Source organism: Canis lupus, chromosome 38 (assembly GCF_003254725.2).
Source record: "Canis lupus dingo isolate Sandy chromosome 38, ASM325472v2, whole genome shotgun sequence".
NCBI classification, from domain to species: Eukaryota; Metazoa; Chordata; class Mammalia; order Carnivora; family Canidae; genus Canis; species Canis lupus.
The window spans coordinates 1,516,443-1,534,399 of NC_064280.1; the positions used below are offsets into that span (position 1 = coordinate 1,516,443).

A 17,957-nucleotide genomic window follows, 5' to 3' on the forward strand; every position below is an offset into this window, starting at 1 on the left:
AAGACTCCCCACACCGAATCCCAGCCCTGTGCCCCGCACATTCCCTAAATGCTGAGGGTTATTAACCATTCCCCAGAGCCATGAGTTTTCCCACAAATCTTCAGTCATGCTAGCGCCTTCTGGAATACTCTGGCTTGCCTTCTTCAAGTGCCTGCTCTTATATTTGAGCCTTCTCTCACCTCCTATGACCTAAAGTGACTTTTGCTCCCTTTTGAACATCTTTAAATATATACAGCATTTACACTGTTTGGCATTATACCTACTAGTGATGGGAACAAAGATAATTTTTATTCATGTAGGTGATTTATAGATACAAAGCACTTTCACAGGGGCGCCTGGGTGGCTCAGTCGGCTAAGTACCTGCCTTTGGCTGAGGTCATGATCTCAGGGTCAGAGTCCTGGGACCGAGTCCTACACTGGACTCCCTGTTCAGTGGGGAGCCTGCTTCTCCCCACTCCCTCTATCGCTCCTGCTTGTGAAAGTGCGCGCTCTCTCTCTCTCTCTCTCTGTAAAATAAATAAATAAAATCTTTAAACAAACAAACACAAAGTACTTTCACAGACATAAGCCCATTCATCTTAAGAATAGGAACTATCTCTTATTTACCTTTGTCTTCCCCACGATGCTCAGCACAGTGTTTTACACCAGGGACACAGCCCTTAAATACTGTGTTCTGAGCATGGTCAGACCAACCCAGAGGAGAACATTTAACATCTCCCTGCTGTAGGGTTAGAGATTCTGAATGAGGAAGGCAAGTTGTAATTTATTTTTCCAGGCTCATACCCCATAGCATTTATTCAACTCTCAAGAGTTTAGAGGCCCCAAAATAGGAAGCACTACAGTCCCAGCTTCTATACTTCTCTGAAATGCTGCCTCAGATTACTCCAGCTCTTGAGGCAGCTGTGTGACAGCTGCCTCGTTGTGAGTTTATAGGATTACCTCCCGTCATAAAGCAACTCATCCATTCACTTGCAGTTTTTGGAGTACAATGTGGTTACCTCAAGGTCATGGACCATATTGGATTGAAGTTTATATCCCTCTAACATAACTGTAACTACCATCATTTACTAAGCCCTTACTACGTAGCAGGGGCTGTGCTAGAGTACACTGAAATGAACTAATTTCATTTTTACCACAGCCTTTTTTTCCCCCTGGTATTATTATTTTCCCCCATCTTACAAATGAGGAAACAGAAGCACAGAGAAATTAAGTAACTTTCCCAAGATCAAATGACTAATATGTGGGAGAGCCAGGTTTTGAACCATCCTCTTACCTATATACTGAATGTTGCCCTTCAGTTGATGAATCAGTAAATATAAGAATGAAGGAACAGAGGCACTGAAGATATTTTTGTTGGAGGAAGAATTAACCAACCATTGACTAACCCACCTTCTGCCTCTACGCTATGTTACCTGCAGGACTATCAGAAGAGGCTCTTTCAAACTCCCCCCAAGTTCAGGTGGATCTACACGTATAGAATCCCAGTCGGCAAAATAAAGATGCTCGGTTTAATTCTTAATGAACTAAGTTCTCCCAGAACACAAACTCCAGAAGGTCAGGGAACGTGTCTGTCTTCTTTACTCCCATGCACTGAGGAGAGTATCAGATACATTGTGAATAAAAGATAAAATACAAGCTCCTTCCATGGCTCTAGCCAGGTTAAACTACTTTTACTTCACCTGCTTTGCCTTTCACTTCATCCCCCACCCCAATTTCTACTCATTGTTCTGATCTTGGCTGACATCGAACTTCTTCCAGGAAGTCTGACTACCCTCAATGCCCCACTTAGGAGTTTTCAAAGCATCCCGTACTCACCCACTCACCCACTCCACAGCCTATATATTTGTCTGTAGTCCCCACTCAACTGAAAGTTCTGGAAGGCTCTCTGCCCTCATCACTTTGAAAGCCCTGAAAGTCATCAGTAAGCCTTCAAAAAAAACATCTGTTGAATGAATGAGTTCTTTTTAAACATTATCTTGAGAGACTTATGTCCCTTTGTGACCATAGCTTCTTCCACAGACAACTCTGAGAACAACCCTTTCTGTTGTCAACTGACTCTTGGGGAAACCCCCATCTCATTCAGAACTTGGGCCTCACGGACACTTTTTTTCTCAGAGGTCCCTTACAGGGGAGCACCGAAGGAAGAAACAACAGGTGTTGGAGGTATCCTGACCTGGATTCAAACTTTGGTTCTGCTCTAATTATCTTTGGCATGTTTCTTAATCTTCACTTCAATCGAGCCTAATTGGAATCTCAGCTATCCCATTGGTAAAGGGGAAGACACAATTTCATCCTCATGGTTTTCTCCAACATTAGGGGAAGGGGAAAGTAAAGATAATGTCTGAAAAGTTACAGGAGGACAACACCTGAAACTAATATAACACTGTATGTTAACTGGAATTAGAATATTAAAACTTAGGGGGGAAAATAAAGAAGAAAAGCTTAAAAAGTAAACACGCAAGCAAGCAAGCTACCAGTGGACAGACACTCAATGCTGCTGGCTATTCTTCAGCACACGCTCTTGACTTTCTTGGTACTTGAACTTTTGCTCAGGTGGCTCCTTTTTGCCTCCTGTGCCAGAACCATTTGCAACAGTGTCGTCAAAATTGCACTTCAGAGAATTTGCCAACCCCTTGGAACCACTCTATCTTTCAAAGTCTCCTGTCAGGGAATTATAGCTATCTTTTCTCTTAATCAAAAAAAAAAAAAAAATCTGCCTTCTTGAAGTCTAGAGTGGAAATGTGAAACCCTGGCCATAATATTTTTGGGGGTAAAATAAAGATGTTTTCTCCCAGGTTCCCATTAATACTCAATTTGCAAACAATCTCTCCTTTTTGGATCAGAATTAAATACGCTCTAATGGTGCTCCTTATCAGCTTAACTTCCTCTATTTACCCGTAGGAAAACATAACAGCATGGTGAATCAAGAAAGTGGTAGATGCTCTGCTTCCAGCAAAGCAGGGCTCTCAAGAGATGTCTCAACTGTGGAAGAGCCCCATCATTACACTTACCTGTCTTCTGGGTTAGTTTGGGCCCTAAGACAAGAAAGGCTCATATCCATTTCTTCTCCCTAGCAAGGCAAAATGTAGCATTTCCTCAAAATGGAATCTTCTTAGTTCTTTCCTCTTTTTCCCCTCACCCTATGTCTTCGGGTCTGCTGCCAAGGGTACCAACTACGTGAAGATAGAATAACTTGGCTGGAGAGAATGCCTCCATACAAACTTACTCCTGGTGGGCCTGGCCTTAGCCAGGCACCAGACATGGGCAATTGGCCATGTTGAGTAAAGCAGCTCTCATTACTGACACTCACCTCCATTTGGGGAGGATACAGGGAGAGGAGATGAAGAAGCAGCTAACTTCTAGGACAGGACCCTCAGGAGCACAGACTTAGGACACACAGAGCATAGTAGGAAGAATTGCCAAGAAGAAAAGAAAGCACTGCCTCCAAGGGGATTAATCTCATGGTGTCTAGGGTTGGTTGGCTGGAGAGAGGGAAAGGTCTAGGAAGGAGGGAATTGAACAGTGTTTTCAGGAAGGAATGAAGGCAGGAGTAATAAAGCACTGGTGAAAGGAAAACATTCTCTAAAGAGGCAGATGATCTCTGGTTCCTCTTGGAAGTACTACTGAGCCTTTGCTGGATGAGACATCCTGTGGGAAGTATCCCAAAAGAGGAAGGAGTGAATTGTTAGAGTCCTTCAATCATAGGTTCTGTACTCTGCCAGAGGATTATTGAGAACCTCTTTCCTCTTCCTTCTCCAGACTTTGAGGGCCTCTGCCTTGAAGTATGTTGTCTTCTGTGTCCTTAATGTCTTTAACCAACATAGAAATTCAGGGTGAGTGAATCCCATCACCAGTGCCCTAAGAGAATTCCCCAAAAATAAAGTCACTGGCAGGGTCTACGTATGACTCTGAAGTGCTGCAAGACAGGTCCTGTCATTGGTCATATGTGGCCTATGGGGCAAGCATAAAGTTCTAGCACCACTAGTATCTGTGACCTTGGGAGAGTGACTTCTTCTCAGGGAAATGAGAAGTCCTTTCCAGTTCTGAAGCCTTAGGTGGTCATAGGATGTGCAAGAATAATAGTCTCCTAAGTTTCATTTTATAAGACAGATGCAAAATAAAACAGATATAGAAATACAAAAACAAAAGATTTGCCTCAATTTTCTGGAGTACCCCAAGTCCCAATTCTCTTATTAATGTTGCCCAGAAGGTAGCAAAAGTACTTGACTTGATTATCCCCTGTCTTCTCCTTACACTGAAGGTAGGGATACGAATGAGAAAGCAGAGAAAAGCTGGCAAGGAATTCGCATACATGTGCCTCGACCCCCAAACACCTGGGAATTCAGAAGGAGCTATGCTGGGCCCCTGCCCTTGAGAAGTTTAATATCTAAGGAGTGTCCCAGTCTGGTGACATGACATGAGCGTTCAAGTCAGGGAATCCAGTATAAATGAATTCCATGACTCCGCTACCCCTTCTCGTTCTCCGAAGACCCAAGATGTCTCTATTGGTGGTATCGAAGTTATGAGCACAGGGTCTGGAGTGAAACAGCCTGCTTCAAATCCCTCCTCTGTCATTTATGAACTGATTGACATCAGTAAGTGTTAGCTATTATATTATTTGCCAGCTCAGCACTACCCTGTCAATGAATAGTAGCCAGAGTTTGAGGGCTGTTTCCCCCTTTCCTATAAATATTGTTAAGCAGTGTTTCCTTCCCTCTTGGCCCCCATCCTGCCAAAGCTTTTTTAAAGTACACCACCACCCCCCCCACCACCACCAAAAAAGAGAAGTAACCCAAGAAATAGGTACCTTGGTATTGGCACACTACTCTTCCCTTGTCCCACGTCCCAGAACATTCTCTATTCCATCCCTTTCTCCCATCCCTGTCCCAACTCTCACCAGTTCTCCCTCCCTTGTTACCAAGGTTAAAACTCAGGGCGAATGACACGCATTGATACAGTAGTCTGCAGTTTCCAGAATGCTTCTGTACACATGATCTTATTCAGTTCATGGTAAGCAGGGTATTTCACCCTTAAAACAGTCTTATGAGCCAAGGGTATTTTCTCTCCCATTTTACAGATATGCAAACGAATTCTTAGGCTCACAAGTTGTCCATGCTCACACAGCTAGGAAGTAAGTCACACCTGGACTCAAAGCCAAGCCCCCTGGCCTCAAAACCACCCATTGTTTTCTCTACACCTCAGCATTATCATGTCCAAGTTCACATTCTGGGAGCGTGGGGAGCATGAGCAGCTTGAAGTTTACGGCCAGTCACAAACCCCTCACAGGAAACGAAGTTCTCTCATTTTTCTCCCTGCTGGCTGTGGCAGGGCTGTCCAAACTGAAGGACTATACAGATGAGGTACCTGCAAAGCACCAGGCCAGATGTGGTGAGGAAACCAGAGAGGGGACCAAAGGCCCACAAGGCTGTGGGGTGTCTGCTAGAGGGCCATTATGTCATGGCAAGGACCAAGAGCATTCCAGGTCATTGGGCAATCCCAAAGGAGCACCCCAGAGAAAATTGTGAGGCCTCAGATACCCGTAGCCTTCCTCGGCCCGGCACACCTCCCTCACGGATGCTTCCAGGGAGAAGAAAATGCACAGGCTCCCTTCTGGCCAGGGCTGAGAGCTTGATCAAATTCAGACACACACACCCATGCACACTCAGCAGTAAATTCAGAGCCATGGAAATCAAACCTTAAGCTCACCGAAAGGCCAAAGGAGAAGCAGCCGCAGCCTCAGTCCTGGGCTCCGGCTCGCAGCCACCATCTCCTCAGATGCTAGCTGCCAGGCAGAGCTATAAAATGTGCCTCTACTTAATTTTTCCATGGACACAACCCCAGATGGGAGTGCCAGGCTCTGGAGGAGATGCAGTTCTGAAGTCTCATAACCTCTCTGCTGTAGTCCACAGCTGGACTTGGGGAAGGAGGAGTATCTGCGGATCCAGTTTGCCACCTCCTGTAATGTTGCTCTGCCAATACCTTTCCGAGGCCTAGTGTGGCGGTGGAGTAAGTTTTCATTCAAACTGATACAGGTTTGGAATTCAGAGCAAATTGCTTACATCTGCTTGGCCACATCTCGGACAGGTAGTTCAGAGAGAGAAGGAGGGCAGTGTTGGCCCACTTCTGGAAGCCCCCGGAATCTGGTGCCATGCTGGGGCCAGCCAGCCGGGTACGGAAATCCCCCACCCGAATTGAAGGGGAAAAACAAAACAAAACAAAACAAAACAAAACAAAACGCATCAGGGCAAGAGGGGGTGATAGAGATTCCATCCCAGGCGTGGCTGGTGGAACTGGGACAGGGGAGCCACGAAGCCCCCGAAAGGGGGTGGAGATGGAGGGGGAAGAAGGTTGGCCTGGAGGAGCCGGGGCAGTGGCAGATTCTGCACACACACACCCCCCCTCAGCCAAGCAGGGTGTGTGCACTGACTAACCTCATGCATTCGGTAATCTCTTCTCACAGCTAGGAGCTTGCCAAGCCCCTTGGCTCCCCAGCCTACCCCACCCCGGCTTGGCAGCGTCCCCCGGGCTTCCTGCGGCTGCGGCTGCTCCCCGACATCAAAGCCGCCGCTGTCGGGAGCCGAGCAGGGGACAAGCGCCAGCCGGGGGAGCAGCGCCTCCCGGGAGGGCCCGGGGGCTCAGGCCTGAGGGTGCCCCGTCCCCTGAGCTTCTCTGCTGCTGCAGCCCTTATAAGGCAGAAGCCGGCTAAGGCATGTGTGTATTCCCAGGCTGGATGCTGACTTTTCACCCGCTGCAAGGGAGAGCAGCACCCCACACCCCCACACCCCACACCCCCGCTCCGGGGCGGGTTTTGCTTTTTATTTCTTATCTTAAACAAACCCCCGAACCAGTGGTTGGTTCAGATCGCCTTGCAGCTGGGAGCCAGGAAGTGTGCTTAGAGGAAAGGGGTGGGGAGGGGTGCCCGGGCCGGGGCGGGGCGGCGGATGGAGTCTGCAACCTGCGGGGCGCCGCGGGCTGGGTCTGTCCCCGCGTCCGCGTCCGCGCCCGCCCGGCCCCGCGCATTGTCGCGCCTCGGCCGCTGCCAGGTGGGAGGGAGGGCAGAGCCCCCGCGCCCCCCGCGCCCCCGTCCCCCCGCGCCCCCGCGCCCCCCGCGTCCTACCTGAGCTCGCTGCGGGCTTCCCTGCGGGGCGCGACGTGCCGTGGGCCCCGCTCCGGGCCGCTCCCCTCTGCGCGCCGCGAGCGCAGGTCCTGGGGGTCCCGGGCGGGGGGCGCGGGGGGCGCGGGCGCGGACTCAGGCCACCCCGGGCGAGACAATAGCGGGAGCCGCGGGCGGGAGCGGGGGAGCCATGTCCCGGAGGCCCGGCGCTCCGCTCGGCCCCGACAGGCAGCCGCCCGCCGCCCTCCGCCCTCCGCCCGCCTCCCGCCTCCCGCCTCCCGCTCCGCCCGCAGCGCCGACTCGGCCGCGAGCGCGAGCGCGGGCGGGGCGGGCCCCGGAACCCCGGGCGCCGCCGCCTCCCCCCGCCCCCGCCCCCGCCCCCGCCCCCGCCCGCCTCCTTCCCTCCCCCTCCCCTCCCCCCTCCCCCTCCCCTCCCCCGCGGCCGTCCCAGCGTGCTCGGGAGCCGGCGGCCGCGCTGCGCTTCCCACTCGAGCGAGGCTCCGCACATGGCCGAGACCCTCCCCGCGGGCGCCCCCTGCTCGGCGCCAGAGGATGCCAGGTGGTTCCGCCGAGAACCCGCGGCCGGTCGGTGCGAGGACCCCCCCCGCCCCCCCGCCCCCCCGCCCGGGGTCATTCGGGTCGCGGCGCCTGCAAAAGCCCCACCTGCAGGGCGGAGGCGGGGGGCGCCGTCGTGCGACCTGAGCCCCGGAGGGTCGCGGCCCGCAGCAGGAGGGGGAAAACCCACTCCGTTCATCACCAGGCTGCCGCATGTTTGAAATTGGGACTCCTGGTGCTGCCTTCCAGCAGCGGTCTCCAGGAGAATTTTCCTGAAGACTCCCCCCGGACACACACCCAGGCACGCACGGGCACACACGCACCAAGAATTGGCCAGCTCCTCGTTTGCATTTGCTTTGCATAGTAACCGTGGTCTTGGATCTCAAAGTACAATTTCCTCCAAACTTGACTTAGTTCTTCCCCCACCCCCACCCCACCCCTGCCCCGGGGCCCTCCTTCCTTTCTGGCCGGTCAGTAAGGAAGGATCAACACCTGCTTCCCAAGCCTCCCTCCTCTACAATTCCCCTTCAGGTATCAGGGGCTCCAGGCTCCCAAACTCCTTTGGAAGCCTGAGACTCCCCAGCCAGGGTTTCCATGGAAACGTCTGCCAACCTACCCCTTTACTGGTCTCAAGGAAATATTTGTTAAAATGCTACTGTTTCAGTCTCTTTAGGGTTTACTAGGGTTTAAAAAAAATGTCAGGAAGACCTCTAAAATTTCCTCATCAATACAAAATTGTGCAAAAGCCCAACAAGATTCTTAGGATTCACAGAGTTCTAGAAATTGAAGAGACTCCAGAGCTCAGTAAGAGGATATTGATTAGGAAGGGAATTTGATTAACCAGAAGTCCTACAGGGGGAGGAAGGGTAAAAAGTGAGTTCACAAGTCAGGACTTCTTGGGATAGTTTTGTTCTCATAAAAGATGAAATCTAAGCGAATGCAAAGGACCCTTAATTGTAGGTGACCCTGAGCAAGGCAGGAGGAGGAGAAGCCCATGAAAGGGGAGACTCAAGCCTGTGTTTCTTCTCTCTGCCCTCTGCCGTGTGACTTCAGGTAGCCCACTCCACCCTCTGAGCATCAGTAATAACACCAGCTTCACTTAAACCACTCGGGGCTTTTGTGAAGAGCAAATGAGAGAATGTATGTGAACCATTCCGGTGACTATAGACAGAATGCTCTGCGCGTACATCAGTCATAATGGAAATGTGATCCCATTCCTAATCCTCAAGAGCCACAGGGGATAAAAACACTCATTCATTCATTCATTCATTCATTCACTCATTCACCACTTGTTCACAGTATAAATATCTGTGACCCTGTCATCAGGCTAAGCTCAGAGGCCTGAGAGAACAGAGTGACCTAGTGGCCGTCAGTATGTCTGTTGCTGGAGTGAAAATTTCCCAAATGGAGAGCTAACAGGAAATAGGGTTGAACATTTTATCAGAGACTTTATAATGCACTTTGGAACGGAGAAAAATATTTCCTTATAAGAGAAACCAGGGCGTGCCAAAAAATTTAGATTTTTTTTTCCCCCTGCAGGTGACAGAGAACCTAGGGTATAGACAAGTGGAGCTGGGAGTGATATGATCAGAAAAACCTTCTGGCATATTGCATAAGAGGATTTGGAAGATGCTCTGTGTATCTTCCCTTTGCTACTGCAGACTCAATCTTGGCTCTCTGGCTTCCTAGTAGGGGATGGCCCCTGGGAACCCTGGCAGGAGATTGGAAGGAAGGAGGTCGAATAGGTCTGGATATTTGTTTCTCAGGATTTCCCTCTCTTTGGAGTCACTGTGGGCTGGCTGCAACCCTCAACCAAAGTTCACAGCTCCCTCTGGGTGGTTCCCTCTCCCTCCCCTCTTTTCTCAATTCAGATATCTCAATTGCCTTCTCTGGCCTGGGGGTGAAAATTTCCTTTCCTGCTGGCCCTAAAGTACTGCACACTATTCCTGTGGCTTTCCTTTACCCTGCTGACCCTTTGTAAATAGTATCTTCAAAGTGGAGAGTGCCATTTGCTTCCTGCCACGTTAGGAGTACAGGATGACAGCTCAAGGAAGCTATGGCTACATTCAGAGTTGCAAGATCAGAGAATCTCGAAAACTGGGCCAGGGCTGTGACAGTGAGGATGGAAAGGAAAGGACAGACACACAAGATGGTTAGGAGGTCAAATCAATCATATTTGATTATAGATGTAATGTAGGTAGTGGGCAGAGGGATCTAGAATCACTCTCCACTTGATGCCATGGGAATTAGTGGCAGACGGTGCCGTGCACCAAGTGGGGGACTGGAGTAAGACAGGGCCCAGGTGTTGTGGGAGCGAACATGGGTTTAATTTTGGACATGTTGGGTTTGAAGCATCTGTGGAATGTTTAGTTGAGGATGTCTAGCAGAATGGATTTATGAAACCAAAATCAGAGCAGAGGTATAGACAGGTGATGGCAATTTTGGATTCTTCGGATAATAGATGGTTGTGGGGATCCCTGGGTGGCGCAGCGGTTTGGCGCCTGCCTTTGGCCCAGGGCGCGATCCTGGAGACCCGGGATCGAATCCCACATCAGGCTCCCGGTGCATGGAGCCTGCTTCTCCCTCTGCCTGTGTCTCTGCCTCTCTCTCTCTCTCTCTGTGTGACTATCATAAATAAATAAAAAAAAATTAAAAAAAAATAGATGGTTGTGAAGCTGTGGGCATGTGTGAGATTACCTAGGTGGGCGCAACAGAGAAAGGGCCCTGCCAAAGGAGCTGAGAAGAAACAACCATGTTGATAGGGAAAATCTGAGACCACAGGGTATCAGAAAGGAGGGTGGGAGGAAACGTCAGTGAAGTGACCAGAACACAAGTTTGGCAGAAGGGCAGGGCTAGAAAATGCCCTTTGCATTAACAGGAAAGTCACTGGGATGCTGGTATGAGAACAGTCACAGTTAAACCAGGCTCCAGTGGGTTAAGGAATAAGAGACACATGAGGACATTGAAGCTTCTTTCTAGAAGCTTGGCAATTAATGGAAACTATAAAGCAGTGGATAGGGGGTGAGGAGTGCAGGATCAAAAGGAAGATTTTTGTGATGGCTTTTTCAGATTGGAAGAGCTTAAACATACTCAAATGTTGAAGGGAAAGACCAAGGAGGTAGAGGATTAATAAAAACTGTGACAGAGCAGATGGACACACAGGGGGTGGATGGGAGGAATGGGGCTGCTTGGGATATCTGAGAGGAAGGGTGCACAGGCGGGTACTTGCATAGGTTGGTAAACCTAGAGGTGAGGAGTTAACTGGTAGCCACCTGATGGTCTGTAAGCAATCTCCTGATAGAGAAGGGGTCAAGCTGGGCTTGAGGACTTAATGAATGTAGATATGGTTAAAATAGCCACCAAAAGGGATGAGAATGGTGGCTTCTTAGAGAAATGGAATTGTCGGCAGAAGCAAGGATGTGGCTGGAATCAGGTATTCTGATACATAGTGGAAGTGCTATTTACATTTTCATCCTTTTCTTCTGCCGCCCTGGGAAGACCAGGTGTAGAATGTTAAATCGGGGCTGGGGTAGGATGTTGCAGAATTGGTACAGTTGGAGGATAGAGGGGAAAGGAGGTTCCTGACAAAAAAAGGAGGTGTCCAAGGAGTGACACAAAGCTGGAGAAAGACTGTGAATCTTGAGGAAGGGAGTTTAGGGGCCTGGCTACCTCTGGTTTTGCTTCCCTCCAATCTCTTCTCCAATACCTCAGCCAGAATGATCTTTCTAAAGCAGACACCTGCTTCCCTTGCTTAATTAACATCAACTAGCACAGAAGCTCTGTGAGGGCAGGGGTTCTTTAGGTTTTTTTTGTTTTTGTTTTTGTTTTCCCTTTAGTTCTTAAACTTCTGTATTCCCAGAGTCTGGAACAGTGCCTGGCACATAGAATGTGCTCAATAAAATTTGTCAAATGAATGAATGGATGACTCCACATAACTCTTGGATAAAGCTCAAACTCTTTAAGAAGGTCAACAAGGCCTCTCATAATCTGGCCCTTGCTTCTCACTGTAGCTTCAGAGGACAGAGACTTTGTCTTGTTCATCCTTGTATCCTCAAAATAGCACCTACCATATAGTGGGCATTTAATAAACGTGCGTTGAGGGGAACCTGGGTGGCTCTGTAGGTTAAGTGTCTACCTTCAGCTCAGGTCATGATCCTAGGTCCTGGTCCCAGGGTTCTGGGATCAAGTCTCACCTACTCATCCAGGAGCTTGTTCTCCCTCTCCCTGCCACTCCCCCTGCTCATTCTCTCTCTTTCTCTCTCTCTCTGTCAAATACATAAAGAAAATCTTAAAAAATAATAATAAATGTGGGTTGAGTGAATAACTCCCTCCCTCATTCCAATGAAAACTCCATGTTGTTTCTGGAATACATGTGATTCCCACCTACCGGTCATTCTACAAGCTCTCCCAACTGCTTGGAAAGGGCCTCCTACCCCAAACCCCACCTCTGTTGCCCTTCCCCTTATGTGGCTGTCTTTCTACATGGTAAGCAGAATAATGGCCTCTGCAAAAGGAATAAAAGGTCTGCTTCCCAATCCCTGGAAAGTGCAAATATGTTATCTTACATGACAAGAGGATTGTGCAGATGGGATTTCATTAAAGACTGAGATGAAGAGATTAGCCTAGATTACCCAGGTGAGCCCAATCTAATCACATTTGTCCGTGAAAAGCAGAGCACCTTCCCCGGGTGAAGTCAGAGGGAGATGTGGCGATGGAAGAATGGTAAGAGGGATACAACACTGCTGGCTTTTAAGTCGAAGGATTGAGGTCCTGAGCCAAGAAATGTGAAAAGCTTCTGGAAACTGGAAAATGCAAGGAAACAGATTCTTCCTCAGAGCCTTCAGAAAGGAACACAGCCCTGGTGACACAGTGATTTCTGCCTCGTGGGACCCATGGTAGAATTGTGATCTACAGAATTGTGTTAATCCACTAAATGTATGGTAATTTGTTACAGCAGCAATAGCAGACTAATACACCCTACAATTAACTTTCCAGAAAGTTACCCTAGAGTGCCTCCTGAGCATCTCTAAATACACCCAAGAGCTGCCTGGATTGTAGCACTAATCACAGAGTGTCAAAACTACTTGTTTGCTTTTTTCTGAATTGGGGAGGGGACAGAAGAGGGTAATTCGACTATAAGCTACTTAAGGACCCGGCACTCTCTGTTGGGTTTACCTTTGAATTTCTAGAGCTAATTTATTGCCTGATCCACAGCTGGTTTCAATAAATACTTGGTGAATGTGTGAATGAATGAGGACCTGGTTATTAGTCCGGGAGCAAGTGGTTGAAATGAATGAAAGGAAAGGGTGTGTGAATCTGTGCTGTGTTCTCTCAGGGCTCTGTTCTGGGCTAGGGTTTATCTGTAAAACAATTTTAAGCTAAAATCGCAAAAGGCAATGTTGGCACCATTTCCATTTAAAAATCCTGCAGTAGACTCCTCAAAAAAAGATCCAAATATTTTTGAAAGGTGAATAGATGTTGTAGATGGGGTAGGGGAGCTCTGTAAATATTCGGTGGTCAGACTGACTTCTTCGCTTCCATTGAATCCCACTGGCCTTGGCATCAACAGTCCTGTTTTTCTCTTACATCTTTTCACTGATCCAGGACATTTGAGGGCTGTCTGGTTCAGGGAGTATTTATCCTGAACTGTTGAGCTGGTGTCTGAGCTGTTGGTGCTGTTCAGGATTGTTGGGCTGCTGGCTTCCCTGTATTCTCAGAGAGAAGAGGGGTGGGAGGGCTCACTGGAACCCCAGGCTGCTCTCACTTGGTTTAGGGTCTCCAAACAACTTCTCTGTACCATGCATCTCCCTGGTACCTTGTAATGGTCTTAACTCCAAAGACTCTATACAATAATGATGGTAGACTGGGCTTTGTGTAGGCAGCTACACTGGGCATTGGTTTGGGAAACCCTGGGAAAGCCTCCCCAAATTAAACCTTTCCTCCTGACTTAAATCCCACCGTTAGAGATGTGCTATCTGGCTCTTCAATACAGTTGTATTCAATGCACAACTATCCATGTGCTTTCCCTGCCTTGTGCCACTGTGGGACTCTCAGGATGAGGAAGACACAAAAACCTCACTGTGTAAGGCGGCCGCCCCCAAGTCCCTGTGAAAACACTTTCCACTCCAAGGTGTAACTCCTTAAGGCAGCTGCAGGAAGAGGACTGTGTCAGGATTCAGGATGATGTCACCGAGAGGGCAAGAAGTGGGAGAATCGCGAGACCTTCCTTGCTCTACAACTTTTTCCTGCTCTGATACGGAGCCAGTGGTGATTTTCCAAGACAGATGAGTCTGGTGAATGGGGAGAGGGGTCGGGGTGAGGGTGAGGGTGCGGGTGGGGGGTGGGGAGGGAGGCGGGGAGTGGAGGGGTTGTGGCAGGTAAAAATGATCCGTCTACAAATTAGTGGGAAAACACCTGAGACTAATTTAACACCATCTATTAGCTGTACTAAATTAAAATAAAAACTTATTTTAAAAAGGACAAATTAGTGGGGGAAATAATGCTTAAGAAATGTGGGGCGGGGTCCCCAATATAGAATCTGTGGGTTTAGACTGCCCTCTAACGGGAGGATTAAGTTAGTTTGTGGGGAGTGAGAAACTTGAAGAAACTCCAGGAAGGGTCAACTGAATAGTACAAGATGGCACTCCTGCCCGGTGTGTGGAAAGGCAACGTGGGGATAAGCAGATCCAGTTCCTGCTCCCTCAGGTGGGACATTGCAATGTTAACAAACCAGACTTTTGATTCAACTTTCCAACTTTGCTGTTGCCTATATGATGTAGTTTTTTTCTCTGGCCTGAAATAAACCTGGTCAGCTGTCTCCCGCCTATCTCTACCTCCCTCCATTTCAGCCACAGTAACCTGTTCACCATCCTTCAAACCCAATTTACACTCCCCACTTTCCTTCAGGGCTTACTGTTTTTCTTCCCACTGTGCCTGGTTTACTGCTGTGGAAATAGCAGGTACTCCATAAGCAAATTGATGGGTCAATCTCATTCCATCTGTTCAACTTTTAACAGCGGGTTTATTATCCTGAAGGAAAGGGAATAAAGCCACTGGGGGGGGGGGGGGGAATCTTCAAGACCCTCTGTTCCTTCCCTATTAGGGATCCTGGACAGATACTGTTTCCCTTCCTTAAAAAGAAATGGTATAATGCATTTCCATATCTCATTCATAAAAACAGAGCAAGAAGTTTTTGCATTTAACAAAGTGGGTGCTCAAGAAATGTCTGAATAAGTAAAAGACAAATGTCTGCTGGCTCATTACAATTTACTCTGTATACCTCTGACAGTTACTTGCTTAAATCAAACTCTGACCATGTGCTTTTCTTGCTGAAAACTCGAGGGCCACCATCCTTGTTTTATAATCCAGGCCTTTCTATCCATGCCCATCTCCTGCCATGCTGTACTTGATCCTTATTACTGCATTTGTCACTTTGTTAAAGTGGTTTGCTTAAGGGTCTGCCTTCTTTCCCAGGCTGTGAGCAAGATCTGTGTCCTGTTTATCTTCTACTCTAGAGCTAGCGCAGGACCTAAGGCATAATAGGTGATCAATAAATGCTTGTTCAGTCATATCATTTCTTCCTGTTGCATTTTGAGTCCATTCCTTCTAATTTTACTTACAATGGGAAAAGCAATAGCATGGTAAAACTTTAGACTTAGAGGGTATCCTACAGCTCAACCAATCAATTCCCTCATTTCATAGATATGGAAACTCAGGCCTGCTCAGGCTCACAGAATTTGTGGGTCTTTGTTCTAAAAGAATCAGACAATTGTAGGAAAGAAATCCCTCCAAGCGAGGCTGAGCTATTTTATTATTCATTGTGTTCAGAAGCCTCAAGTTCCCAGAAATAAAAATGAATTCCCTTATCAGTGTTCAAAATTTCATAATCCTGTGTTCCACACCCTATGTGTCAGGGCTGATGAAACTGATTTTAGGGAAAACTAGGCTGATCTGGAGGTTTTTATTCTTAATACTCCATGTTGCTCCCACTGCAGCACACGAATACTGGTTGAGGATGGCTCATTTTGTGAGTCTGACTTGAAACCTGCCACTTGCCTGGGAGGTGGGGAGAGGCAAAGCTTCAACCGAAGCCTAAGTTCCTTCTCTCTCAATCTAAATTTGGACTCACCTTCCCACCGTTACTTCTATTTTCTCATATTAGCTACTGCATTCATGAATCAAATTCCTTCTTTTGTGCTGAGGAATGCTTATCTAACAGCCACATCGTCTGGCGAATGGCAATGTATTTTTCATTAAGGGGAAAGATACTGTAATCTGGTTCTGTAGAATAACGAAAATTAAGAGGTCCTATCTGCAAAGTGATAGATGGAAAACAGAAGAATTGTAGTAAAAAGAAGTTGCAGTTCTGTCTGAAAGTTTTCATGTTGGTTGCCTTGTCTTGTAAGTTATTACCATTTCGTTTCAGTTTTGTAGATTTTGGCAATTAATCAAACATGAAATATGAAAGAACTCGAAGGACACATGTCTTAAGTAAACGGAGAAAAAGGATAGAAAAATAAATGTTTGTTTTTCTTTACCTTGCTGATAAAAGCACTTTAAATGTGTTGCACCGGAGAAATAATTTATTAGAATTATATCAAGTAAACAGAAGAGCAAGCCTCCCTAAGAGCGCCCGGATAGCTCAGTCGGTAGAGCATCAGACTTTTAATCTGAGGGTCCAGGGTTCAAGTCCCTGTTCGGGCGTTTGTGGCTTTTGCCCCTTACTGGTATTACCAAATACTACCAAATGAAATTCTCGTGACGAAGCACACTTTACACTTCAAGTTGAATTCATTTTTTCATTGCTTTTAGAAAATGCAAGGTAAATGTGTTCTCAGGGAAAGAAAAACTATGTAAAAATCACTTAATTTTTTGGCAAATATGGAGGTTTTTGCACAGTTGTTTCCCGTTGAGATGGAATTTGTGTTTCTTAGCTTGTTCATAAGTGAAGGAAAAAAATAAAGGTGAAAGTTAAAGCAAAGCGCCCGAACAGGGACTTGAACCCTGGACCCTCAGATTAAAAGTCTGATGCTCTACCGACTGAGCTATCCGGGCTCTCATGAGAAAGGGCTCCTACTACAATGCCTTACATAAGAATAAAGAACCTTGTGTAATCGATTTTCATTACCTATATTTCGTGAAATTGTTTTAAACCCAAGAAAGCTCAGGATTTACACAACAAAGAGAAACAGAAGACTTAAATCACGTACTTTTCACCAGCGTAAGCAGGTACCTCAGAATTATGAGGTATTTATATGCCCCCAAACCATTATTACATAGGTTTCTTTGATTTGCAATCTCTCTAAATAGGTCCAGGATTAAGAGGACACAAGCTGTGTCACTTTTTGAAGCATTGCGGTAGCATCAGATCTATTTTTACTATTAGTAATAGGGTGGATATTAGTTCTTTTTTTTTTTTGGATATTAGTTCTAAAACTGATCGGAAAACAGAAAAGAAAGAGTCTAAGAGAGAATATAAATATACTGCTCGGAAGCTACTGGGTTAAACTGTGTAGTGTGGAGTGGTAGAAAGGACTCTGCAGAGGGATAGGACAGTGTGATTGTCCTGTATGTCCCTTGAAGACGTCCAAGTAAGTTTTAAGTGACGCAAAACCCTGGAGGAAGTCACCAGCCATGACTCTGGGGGCAGAAGCCTTGCAAGCTAGAAAGACAGGAAGCTGAACGTACCGGCAGAGAGATTTTATTGATCGTAGCATTGGAGGCTCTTCTCTTCCACAGCCGTCAGTAATCTGAGCTCTGCCTTCTGCTACAGGGCTGGCCTTGAGAATTACTCACCATGGGGTTTAGCGTGGGACTCTAAAGAATCTCCCTTAATCCCATCTGCTTAATTCCAACACTTGAGGAGTGATTGTTCTGGACCAGAAATTTCACTTTTAGGAATTTGCTAAAAATATGTTAAGTGTTGAAGTATAGATAGTGTTAGAATGCTAGAAAGAGCAGAATCTGTAGTCTGGTCTTGTTACATCTTTGCCATTAAGTCTTTGTGACTTCATAATTGCTTATTTTGCCATTTTTCCAAGAATTTGTTTTCCTCTATAACATGACTATTAATAGCTACATAATAATCCGTGTATTAAGGCTGTACCATAATTCATATAGCCATTATGTCATTTGCAGTATTTTCCAATTAAAATGCCATGATGATCCCCCCTACCTGTAATTCTTTTTATGCATCTCTGATTATTTCTTTAGGACAAATTCAACACTTAACATATTTTTAACAATTTTTAAATCAAGGTATACTTGACATATAACATTAGTATCGGGT

At 47.0% G+C, this 17,957-nt stretch overlaps 1 protein-coding gene and 2 non-coding genes across 3 annotated transcripts in view; 1 reads left to right on the plus strand and 2 right to left on the minus strand.

Annotated features, from left to right (window-relative positions):
* PIK3C2B (phosphatidylinositol-4-phosphate 3-kinase catalytic subunit type 2 beta) overlaps window positions 1-7,257 on the minus strand; it is a 65,724-nt gene extending 58,467 nt beyond the window's left edge. The window contains exon 1 of the mRNA XM_025421155.3: window positions 7,118-7,257. The gene's annotated coding sequence lies outside the window, so the exon portion shown is untranslated. The remainder of the gene's footprint in view (window positions 1-7,117) is intronic.
* Window positions 7,258-16,299: 9,042 nt separating this feature from the next.
* On the plus strand, window positions 16,300-16,372 carry TRNAK-UUU (transfer RNA lysine (anticodon UUU)). The gene has a single exon. It is a non-coding gene; the product is annotated as a tRNA-Lys (tRNA).
* A 278-nt stretch (window positions 16,373-16,650) lies between these two features.
* On the minus strand, window positions 16,651-16,723 carry TRNAK-UUU (transfer RNA lysine (anticodon UUU)). Its single transcript has one exon. It is a non-coding gene; the product is annotated as a tRNA-Lys (tRNA).
* Window positions 16,724-17,957: the final 1,234 nt, after the last annotated feature.